The following is a 12,196-nucleotide window of genomic DNA, read 5'->3' on the forward strand; positions in this document are numbered from 1 at the left end:
TAGAAACCACACTTAAGAAAAAAGACAAGAAGGAAATAAGACTCAACTGCTACCAGGTAACCAGGCATGGGGTGGTGCACGCCTGTAGTCCCAGCTACTCGGGAGGCCGAGGTGGGGGGATTGCTTGAGCCCAGGAGGTCGAGGCTGCAGTGAGCTATGATCGAACCACTGTACTCCAGCTTGGATGACAGAATGAGACTGCCTCGAAACAAACAAACAAAAAACATTGCTACCAGGGGTGGTACTCGGGTGGTAGGTGATATTTTTCTCCTAAAAACATAACTTGATGGTGTCATCTCATTGTCTTTCCATATGATAAAATAATAAAGTGATTAGTAATTTTTGAATCGTATGCCATACATGTTATGGGTCCAGACTGCTTGGGTTCAACATCCTGCTGCACCAGCTACTGGCTGAAGGACCTTGGCAAGTCACTTAGCCTCTCTGAGACTTGGTTTTCTCATCTGTAAAATGGGGATGATAATACAGGCCAAGTAGCCCTAATCCAAAATTTCAAAATCTGAAATGCTCCAAAATCCAAAACTTGTTGAGTGCCAACATGATGCTCACAGAAAACGCTCATCGGGTGTGGGGCATGGTGGTTCACACCTGTAATCCCAGCACTTTGGGAAGCCGAGGTGGGAGAATCACTTAAGCTTGGGAGTTCAAGACCAGCCTGGGCTGTTAATACAGCGAGACCCCATCTTGAAAGGAAAGGGAAGGGGAGGGGAGAGGGAGGGGGAAAGGAGGGGGAGGGGAGGGGGAGTGGAGAGGGGAGGGGAAAGGGGAAAGGAAAGGGAAGGGGAAAGGTAAGGAAAGGAAAAAGAAAAGGAAAGAAAAAAGGAAAAAGAAAGAAAGAAGAAAGGAAGGAAGGAAAAAAGGAAGAAAAAGAAAAGCAAGGAAGGAAGGAGAAAGAGAAAGAGAGAAGAAAGAAAGAGAAAAAGGAAGGAAGGAAGGAAGCAAGCAATTTCATCAGAGCATTTTGGAGTAGGGGTGCTGAATTGATTAGTATAATGCAAATATTCCAAATTCGGAAAAAATTCAAGCTAGGTGTGGTAGCTCATGGCTGTAATGCCAGCACTTTGAGGGCTGAGGCAGGAGGCTCGCTTGAGCCCAGGAGTTTGAGACCAGCCTGGGCAACAAAGTGAGACCCCATCACTAAAAAAAAAAAAAAAAAATTTAATTAGCCAGGTGTGGTGGTGCTTGCCTGTAGTTCCATCTAATTGGGATGGTGAGGCAGGAGGATCACTTGAACCCCGGAGGTCAAGGCTAAAGTGAGCCATGATCATGCCACTGCACTCCAGCCTGGGTGTCAGAGGGAGCCCCTGCCTCAAAAGAAAAAAAAATCTGAAATCCAAAACCTTTCTAGTCCCAAGCATTTCAGATAAAGGGATACGCAACCTGTAACACCTCCTAGAAGGGCACTTTGAAATGTGCCCAGTGCAAATGAGAAACTAGTCTGGTAGGAGTGCTGGGAGGTATAAATAAATTAGGGCATGTTGGAACAGCACCTGGCCCAGAGCGAGTGCTACCTGCCTGCTGGCTCTTGTTTTCAGCAAATCCTTGTATGGTGGAGATTTTTATCCATCTGAGAAGTGAAGAAATTGAAGCTCCAAGAGATGGAGTGATTAGCAGAAGCCACACAACAAGAGGAAAGGCCAGTTTCCAAATGCGGTTCTGTCTCCAAGGTGCCATCCCTAGCGTGGTGTCATGCGGCTCATAAAACAGGGGCAGCAGCCAGGCACAGGAGCTCACACCTGTAATCCCGGCACTTTGTGAGGCTGAGGCGGACAGATCACGAGGTCAGGAGATCGAGACCATCCTGGCCAGCACAGTGAAATCTCCTCTGTACTAAAATACAAAAAATTAGCCGGGCGTGGTGGCCCGTGGCTGTAAGCCCAGCTACTCAGGAGGCTGAGGCAGGGGAATCGCTTGAACCCAGGAGGCAGAGGTTGCAGTGAGCCGAGATCGTGCCACTGCACTCCAGCCTGGGCGACAGAGCAAGACTCCATCTCAAAAAAAAAAAAAAAAAAAAAAATCAGATTAAGCCAGAATCAGCTGGTTGTTGGAAACAGCGGGGTTTCATTTCAGCAGGTATGGTGACTCACACATATAATCCCAGCACTTTGGGAGGCCAAGGCAGGTGGATCACGAAGTCAGGAGATCAAGACCATCCTGGCTAACACGGTGAAACCCCCTCTCTACTTAAAAAAAAAAAAAAAAAAAAATTAGCCGGGTGTGGTGGAACACGCCTGAGAGCTCCCAGCTACTCGGGAGGCTGAGGCAGGAGAATTGCTTGAACCTGGGAGGCAGAGGTTGCAGTGAGCCAAGATCGCGCCACTGCACTCCAGCCTGGGTGACAGAGAGAGACTCCATCTCAAAAAAAAAAGAAAAAAGAAAAAAAAAACGGGCAGCAGGAGACCATGGGAGGGGACTTTGCTCCCTCTTTCTGTTGACCCTGAAATGCCCCTGGAAGGGAGGGGGCTGATCAATCTAAGAGATCCCCTTAGACTCAGATTCATTCATTCCACCAATGTTTACTGAGCAAGTACCATGTGCAGGGCCCTGCTCAAGATACTGGGATACATCAAGGGCAACAGACAAAGGTTCCTGCCTTCATAGAGCTGACATTCCAGTGGGGAGCCAAGAAACCAGTGTGTGAGACAATGACACCAGTGATAAAGGCTCAGAAGCAAATGCCCATGATGAGAGGTAGAGGCATTCCACAGGGGTTAAAGAAGGAAAGAAGGGAGTGACACTTGCATTGAGACCACACTGAGTTTTGGCTCAAATCTATACGAACTTTCTAAATCATCATTTCTCCAAGCTCAGCAGATCAGGAGGTTCCCAAGAGAAAAGCGGCAGGGGGGCAGGGAGGGGACAACAGCGGGGAGCTGGCAGTGCACAAAGCCAGCTCAGGAGGTCACTGCACTTACAGAGTGGCCTTGGAGCGGGGCCCAGTGCCCATGTGCTCAGGCTCAGCCATCAGCCCTGCGATTCCTTCCCATGGGAACCAGCTCCCAACATTCCATTGCCATGGCTATACCCAACCCTACCGGACCACGCTGACCACACCACCTCCCACCCACCACGCCCCAACCTTCTGCAGAGCTGGGGAGACGCAGGTCTCTTGGGCAGGGTCCCTGGGAATCAGGGACCTCTGACCTATTGCAGGGGAAAGCCAGCCAAGAAAGCCCTCCAGATTCCAATGGGGTGTGAGTAAGGGAAAAATAATTCTGAAGCTCTGGACACTGCTTGAGCATAAAAAGCATGCAGAGTGGTTCAAGAGGGAAAAAGGGCAGGGAGGCTGGCATGCGGCCTTAAGAATATTAGTTCAGGCCGGGCATGGTGGCTCACGCCAGGCATGGTGGCTCATGCCTATAGTCCCGGCACTTTGGGAGGCTGAGGGGGATGGATTGCTACAGGAAAGGAGTTTGCGACCAGACTGGAAAATAAGACAAAACCCTGTCTCTACAAAAATTAGCTGGGCGTGATGATATACACCCATAGTCCCAGCTACTTGGGAGGCTGAAGTGGGAGGATAGCTTGAGCCTGGGAGGCAGAGGTTGCAGTGAGCCCAGGTCACACCACTGCACTCCAATCTGGGTGACAGAGATTCTGCCTAAAAAACAAACAAACAAACAAACAAAAAAACATTAGATCAGACTTAGAGCCCTTATTATATACCAGGCACTGAACTAAGGGTTTTACATATATCATTGCATTTTGTCTTAACCATTGACGCTATTTGACCCTCCCTTATTAACCATCAATTTCCTGGGGCTCAGAGAGGTAAAGGAACCTGTCGAAGGCCATGCAGCTGGGAGGCAGGGGAGCTAGAAGGAAAACTCAAGTCTCTCTCTTTCCAGAGCCTGTGCTCTCCTCCCTGTCTTGCTTTGCATTCTTTTTACCTAAAGCCATCAAATCAGGATTCCACACACTGTCCCAGCCTCCCCTTCAGAGGCCCAGTTCAGCACTCTGTTAGGGACTAGCCGGGGGTGGGGACTGATGAGGCTGGGGGTCACATCCTGGCTCCCCCACTCAGAGGCTGGGTGTCCTGGGTCAATCTGGGGCAGCTCTCTGAGCCTCAGTGTTCTCATCTGAGAAATGGGAATAACACCTGGAAGAGTGCCATGGGAACTATGTAACTTCCATCAAGCCAGGCAGAGCCAGCATGAGAAAACTATTACCATTAAATTTTTTTCCTTTTTTTCTTTTTCTTTTTTTTTTTTTTTTTTTGAGTCAGGGTCTTGCTCTGTCACCCAGGCTAGAATACAGTGGTGCAACCATGGCTCACTGCAGCCTCAAACACCTGGGCTCAAGCAAATTCTCCCATCTCAGCCTCCCAAGTAGCTAGTGCGCCACCATGCCCAGCTAATATTTTATTTTTTGTAGAAATGGGGTCTTAATACATTGTCCAGGCTGGTCTCAAACTCCTGGGCTCAAGTAGTCCTCCTGCCTAGGCCTCTCAAAGTGCTGGGATTACAGGCACGGACCACTACGCCTGGCCGCCTTTTGATGTTAGGATCAGTCATTACAGCACATGGATAAAGACTGGCAGGGACATACGCACAAACCTAAGGAGCATGTGGTCCGGTCAGGTGGGATCGGGAGTGACTTCTTCTCCCTGTTCTTTGTCGTTAGAGTAAAAATGCACAGTCGGCCCTGGACATTTTGACTCTAAACGACAACCCTGGAGGGTGGGCACTATTATTAGCCACGTTTTACCGAAGGGGAAACTGAGGCTTAGAGAGGTGAAATGCTTTGTTGGAGGTCACACAGATGGTAACTGGTTGAGCCTGAACTGAAACTCAGGCTATCTGATGCCAGAACCCAAACTGTTTCCCCAACTTTCGACGACCCTGCTTTATCATCTCTCCTGGGGGTAGGCAAGCTTCTGTGAAGTCATAAAACCCATGCTTTTGGCTCTGTGGGCCACAAGAGCTCCGCTGCGACTTTCCAACTGTAATGCAAACCACCAAGATGACACAGACATGAAGGCAAGTGGCTGTGTTCCGATAAGACTAGTTACAAAAACAGGCAGTCAGCTAGATTTGTCCCGTAGGCATAGTTTGCCAACCCACTAGTCTGTATCACGAAAAGACACTAACAGCCAGGCGCAGTGGCTCACGCCTATAATCCCAGCACTTTGGGAGGCCAAGGCAGGCGGATTACCTGAGGTCAGGAGTTCGAGACCAGTCTGGCCAACATGGTGATACCCCATCTCTACTAAAAATACAAAAATTAGCCGGGCGTGGTGGCGGGCGCCTGTAGTCCCAGCTACTGGAGAGGCTGAGGCAGGAGAATTGCTTGAACCCGGGAGGTGGAGGTTGCAGTGAGCTGAGATTGTGCCATTGTACTCCAACCTGGGCGACAAGAGTGAAACTCCGTCTCAAAAAACAAAAACAAAAACAAAAACAAACAAACAAACAAACAAAAAACACTATCAGCAGCACCTGCCCTCAGTGCAACCTGGGCAAACTCACAAAGCACAAATACAGTGAGCCGAGGTGGAAGCCAGTTTTGGTTCTGGGACTTATCTCAGTAGGGACTGTGGGAGGACCCAGGTGGCCAGCCTTTGGTAAGAGAAAAATGTACAATTCGGGAAAACAAATAGTTGATTGAAAAGAAAAAGAAGTGCACACTCATGCATAGGGAATCATCCAGCATCCTGTCTGTTGCCACATAAGGACTAGCAGAGAGGCTTGTGTATGCCTGGCAGTTTTTTTTTTTTTTTTTTTTTTTTTTTAAAGGGACAGGGTCTCCTTCTGTCTCCAAGGCTGGAGTGCAATGGAGTGATCACTGTTCACTGCAGCCTTGAAACTCCTGGTCTCAAATGATCTGTCTGCCTCAGCCTGCCAAGTAGCTGGGACTACAGGCAAGTGCCACCATGCCCAGTTAATTTTTATTTTTGTGGAGATGGGGTCTCACTATGTTGCCCAGGCTGGTCTGAGTTTAATCCTCCCACCTCAACCTCCCAAAGTCCTGGGATTACAGGCATGAGCCACTGCACCTGGCTGGCAGTTTCATATACAGTCACCCCTCGGTATCATAGGGGACTGATTACAGAATATCCCTTGAATACCAGTATACATCAAGTCCCTTATATAAAATGATGTAATATTTGCATATAACCTACACATATCCTCCCATATATTTTAAATCAGTGCTAGATCAATTATACTACCTAATACAATGTAAATGCTATGTAGGTAGTTGTTACACTGTATTGTTTAGAGAACAATCACAGGACAAAAAAAGCCCTGTTCATGTTCAGTACAGATGCAACCACCAATTTTTTCCCGAATACTTTTTATCCACTGTTGGCTGAATCCCCGCATGCAGAACCCATGAAGACAGAGAGCCAACTATATATTTTGACCCTCATGACAGCCTTGGAGGGTAGGCACTATTATTATTAGCCACGTTTTACAGAAGGGGAAACTGAGGCTGAGAGAGGTGAAGTGCTTTGTTGGAGATCACACAGACGATAAGTGGCTGAGTTTGATCTGGAACTCAGGACTATCTGATGCTAGAACCCAAGCTCTTAACTACCTCTTCCAAATCTCAACCCCACCCCATACACAGATGGGGAAGCTATGTGCCCCAGGTCAGACAGCTGCTCAGAGTAGTGCCTGGCTCAGACTCCTGGACCATCTCCCAGTCTTGCCCCTGGCACCTGGCACAGCGCCTGCTCAGGACTTCCTGCCCAGAAACACAGAGGGCCCCTGCCTGGTAAACAAGGCAAACAGGAAAGGGCCAGCGTGATCTTGTAGGGACCGGTGCTTCCTGAGCCCTCACCCTCACCCTCACCCACCATGGGATCCCGTCTGTACTCCTCTGCCCAGAAGCTGTCAGAGGTGGGGGACTGAGCACAGGGGCAGGAATCCTCCACACCTGGCTGATTCCTAGCAATGCAGCCCTGGGTTGGGGGTCAGTGGGGAGGTGTTATCTAACTACTTTGTGCCTCACTTTCCTCATCTGTGAAATGGGGAGGCCATTAGCACTTGTGAAGACTAAATAAATAAACTTGCAGTGGCTCATGCCTGTAATCCCAGCACTTTGGGAGGCCAAGGCGGGCGGATCACCTGGGGTCAGGAGTTTGAGACCAGCATGGCCAACATGGTGAAACGCCATCTCTGCTAAAAATACAGAAATTAGCCAGGCGTGGTGGTGAATGTCTGTAATCCCAGCTACTTGGGAGGCTGAAGCACAAGAATTGCTTGAACCCAGGAGGAGGAGGTTGCAGTGAGCCAAGATGGTGCCACTGCACTCCAGCCTGGGTGACACAGCATGACTCTGTCTCAAAATAAATAAACTCACATAAAGCACTCAGAACAGAGCTTTGTTACTACCTGTTATTCCTTCCCTTTAGGGTGGTGGTTAAACTTTGGTGTGTTTCTGAATAGCCCAAAACTTTAAAAGGCAGATTTCCTGGGGCCTGCCCTCAAATATTCTGATTTGGAAGAGGCAAGGTGGAGCCGAGGGAATCTGCATTTTAACAAGCGCTGCCGCCCCTTGCCCCCTCTCTATGAAATACTGCTTAGGGCACTGAACTCAGGGTTCTAGTAGGCTGGTGCAAAAGTAATGCAGTTTTTGCCATTGAAAGTAATATCAAAGACCGCAATTACTTTTGCACCAGTTAACTATTCACTGGCTGCCCACCTGAGCCAGACTCGGGAATGCAATTGTCGTGGAGTGCAGGGGTCAGGAGTGTAGACCTAAAGTTGGACAGACCCAGGGTGCGATCTTGGTGTGGCCACTCACCAGTGGCCTTGGGCCAGTGACTTCTTGTCTCTGAGCCTCACTCACCTGTTATAACGTTTAACATTTCCAAAATAAGTCTGAAAACGGCACCTACCTCGTGGAGCTGTTGTGAAGCTGGCAAAGAGTGTGAGCTCAGAGGCATCAGCTACAATTCTGTACCATTATTTATCAGGACGGATACAGTCCTGCCCATAATGAGTGTCACGGCCATTGAGCCGGCAGACCAGCAACCCAGTGAGATGGATGCCCAGACAGACTGGGGTGTGCAGGAGGCGGTGGGAACACGTTCAGGGCACGCTGGAGCACCCGGTGTCACGTCCTGCCCAGAAGACCTAATAACACCCAATAAGACAGGCACCACCGCAAAGTGGCATCGACTCCCACTGCAGGCCTCCCACGGCAACCCTGTGGGGGAGACAGTCCCTCTCTGGCTGGATCATGAATAAGAAATCCAGAGGCGGAATGGGCTGCTCACACTCTGCTCACACTCACACAGCAGGTGCAGGGCAGCATCAGGACTCAAACCCAGGTCTAATGGGTTCTTCCACCATTTTGTGCCATGGATCTCTTTAACCATCTGGTGAGATCTATGTGCCCCTTCCCAGAATAATGCTTTTAAATGGAATACAATAAAATATAGAGGATGAAAAGGAAATCAATATAGTAAAATTCGGCTAAGAATGTGATTACAAAAATTGCTGTGAAATATTATCTGTAACCTATCTGCTCCTTTATTAAAGCAATCAATAACAAGATCTAGTAGCAGACAGAATAATCACTGTCATCTGCAAGCAGACACATCTGTGGTACCTAAAATGTGATATAAAAATATGGGCCAGGCGCAGTGGCTCATGTCTGTAATCCCAGCACTTTGGGAGGCCAAGGCGGGTGGATCACCTGAGGTCAGGAGTTCAAGACCAGCTTGGCCAACATGGTGAAACCCCGTCTCTACTAAAAATACAAAAAAAATTAGCCGGGCGTGGTGGCAGGTGCCTGTAATCCCAGCTACTTGGGAGGCTGAAGCAGGAGAATCACTTGAACCCGGGAGGCAGAAGTTGCAGTGAGCCGAAGTCACATCATTGCACTCTAGCCTCGGCGACAAGAGAGAAAATCCATCTCAAAAAAAAGTGTGGTTTCTACTGGTGATGCAAGTGCTGCCACTACTACTGTGATTTATCACCTATGTTGTCACCTGGAGGAAATGTTAAACTACGGTCAATAAAGATGTAATTTTCCCCCATCCAAATTCCTAGGCCCCCGAATGCAGCCTGGGACCCCAATTAAGAATCGCTGCCAGCATCTGGCTCCGTTATGGACACAAAATCTATGGCTGTTAGGGCCAGGGAGCTGTGGTCCTGCCTCAGGAGTCTAGACTCACCTTCCCTCCCATTCCTGCCCGTTTCCTCGCCCCACCATCAAACACAAAAGCAGTAGGGATTTGCACCAGAAACACTTGATGCATATTGTGGAGCATGGTTTGCATGTTCTGATTTTATTTTAAGAAGTAAAAGTGGCCAGGAGCAGCGGCTCATGCCTGTGATCCCAGCTGCTCACAAAGCTGAGGCAGGAAGACAGCTTGAGCCCAGGAATTTGAGACCCAGCCTGCGGCTATCAACATAGCAAGCCCCAAATATAAGTAGGTAGGAGATGGCAACTGTTATAAAAGAACCATGGCTCCTCTCCACGCTGGCATCACACACTGGCATGTGACCTTGGCTACTAAGTTAGCAGTGTGAAGGCCAACAGGGACCAAAGTGGGGGTGACCCTGGCACAGGCACTGTACACATGGCCCTGAGGGAAAGCAAACATCCGCAGTGGATAAGGGGAGGCACAGGCAGGTGGTCAGAGTCCCATGCCGCCAGCCAGCCTGGGTGTGCACCTGCGTCTACCCCAGACCCTTGGCAGCATCGCCTCCACTCTCTGGGCCTAAGTTTCCTCATCTGTAAAATGGGCCCAATAATTCTTACTAGCAATGCTGCTGTGAGGATTAAGTGAGATAGGGGCTTAATAAGGGAAAGACCAGAGGGGTGTGCCTAATGCCTTGCAGCTCTTCAATAACTGTGAGTCCCATCTGAATCTACCGATGAGAAATTAGCAGTGGTGAGCAGGAAAAGTGGGGAAAGGAGATTGGCAAGCCCTAGACTGTGCCAGGCTTTGAATGCCAGGTAAGGAGCTTGGAGTTATCCTGGGGACAGTGGGAAATTGTGAGCATTGGTCTGGTTGTGACCTGGGAGGGGACACAAGCTCTCTCTGGTGTAGGATGCCTGAAAAGACAAGGGCTGGAGGCCAGGTGATAGCTGCTGGGGGACCCAGGGAACCATCTCAAAGAAGAGAGATGGGGTCAGGCGTGGTGGCCCATGTCTGTAATCTCAGCACTTCGGGGGCTGAGGAGGGAGGATTGCTTGAGCTCTGGAGTTCAAGACCAGCCTGGGCAATGTAATAAGGCTCCATCTCTACAAAAAAATTAAAAATTAGCTGGGTGTGGTGGCACGTTCCTGTAGTCCCAACTACTTGGGAGGCTGAGGTCAGAGGATCACTGGGCCCAGGAGGTCAAGGCTGCAGTGAGCTGTGATCACACCACTGTACTCTGGCCTGGTTGACAGAGGGAGGCTCCGTCTCAAAAATATATACATGTTTATAAAATTATCATATAAAAATATATATCATACACACACACACATATATATATATGTCACCCAGGCTGGAGTGCAATGGAGCAATCACAGCCCACTGCAACCACCATCTCCCAGGTTCAAGTGATTCTCCTGCCTCAGCCTCCTGAGTAGCTGGGATTACAGGCACGTGCCACAACACCAGCTAATTTTTTGTATTTTTAGTAGAGACAGGGTTTCATCATGTTGACCAGGCTGGTCTCCAACTCCTGACCTCAAGTGATCTGCCTGCCTTGGCCTCCCAAAGTGCTGCGACTACAGGCATGAGCCACTGTGCTTGGCCTCAAACAAACAAAAAAATTAAAAAGGAGGGAGATGGGAGGACAGAAGGGAGAAAGCAGCAAAGGAGACAATGTGAGCAGGAGGAGGATGTGATGTGGAGAGAGCCCCCTACTCTGGTCCTCACACATGACTCACTGGCTGGACAGACAAATCATAGCTTCTCTTGGGGTGGGCTTGCTGGTCTCACCTGTCAGATGGGGAGACAGAGAGAAGGAAGGGACAGAGTGGTGGGGGAGACCCTGGCCACCCTAGGGAGAGCAAAAGTCTTGCCTGGAAGGGCGGGAACAGGGTGAGGTAAGCAAGTCATCGTCCTTGAGCACAAAAACTCAAGCGGGTGCCAAAAAACTCAGTAACCAAGATCAATAATGTTTCAATGCAATGTTTTTTAGATTAGTGGAAAAAAATCCATGACAAACAAAAAAACTAAAATGTTTAAATAAACAGGACAAATGATGTTGTGCTGTGCTAAGCTATACTGGAGCCAAGGCAGAAAGAAAAAACATCAGTAATACTGATCCTGACATTATTTACAGTTTTTATATGTTGTTTTTCATGGATATTTTTGCATTCAGATTGTTTTATAACAGCTTTACTGAGGGATAATGCACATATCATATAACTCACCTATTTAAAGTGTACAGTTCATGGGCTGCGTGCAGTGGCTCACGCCTGTAATCCCAACACTATGGAAGGCCAAGGCAGGTGATTACCTGAGGTCAGGAGTTCATGACCAGCCTGGCCAACATGGTGAAACCCTGTCTCTACTAAAAATACAAAAATTAGCAGGGTGCAGTGGCAGCTGCCTGTAATCCCAGCTGCTCAGGAGGCTGAGGCAGGAGAATCGCTTGAACTTGGGAGGCAGAGGTTGCAGTGAGCCGAGATCACGCCACTGCGCTCCAGCCTGGACAACAGAGCGAGACTCTGTCTCAAAAAAAAATAAAAAAATAAAGTGTACAGTTCAATGGTCTTTAGTATAATCACATAGTATAGTCACAGGTTTCTAGTATATTCAGAGTAGCACACTCACAGAGTTTTCGTACAGTTACAGTCAATTTTGCAACATTTTCATCACCCAAAGAGAAACTTCATACCCTTACGTATCAAACTCTAACCCCCTTCTCCTCCCAGCCCCAGGAGACCACTACTCTACTTTCCGTCTCTATGAGTTCACCTATTCTGAACATTTCATAAAAATGGAATCACACAAAGCATGTTCTTTAATGACCAGCTTTTTCCACTTAGCACACTCTGTTCAAGGTTCATCCGTTAGTTTTGATTTTTCAAATTTTGCATTAAAATATTATCTTGATCACTTGATCATCCCCTGCTGCCTAGGGCTCTCCCAGGTCAAACGCTGGTTTCTGCAAACCCCCACTTAACAGCATGGTTCTATTCACACCTTCACCCAGGAGCCAGGGAGCTTGGGGCTGCCAGAAATCTCCTAGCCTGGACAGCAGGGCCTTCTAGGAGCCTC

The 12,196-nt window shown here is 48.6% G+C and overlaps 1 protein-coding gene across 2 annotated transcripts in view; it reads right to left on the reverse strand.

The window, feature by feature from the left end:
* TPST2 (tyrosylprotein sulfotransferase 2) overlaps positions 1 to 12,196 on the reverse strand; it is a 64,604-nt gene that overhangs the window by 22,468 nt on the left and 29,940 nt on the right. The window lies entirely within an intron of this gene.

This window comes from Hylobates moloch, unplaced genomic scaffold, assembly GCF_009828535.3.
Source record: "Hylobates moloch isolate HMO894 unplaced genomic scaffold, HMol_V3 SCAFFOLD_19, whole genome shotgun sequence".
Lineage (NCBI taxonomy): Eukaryota > Metazoa > Chordata > Mammalia > Primates > Hylobatidae > Hylobates > Hylobates moloch.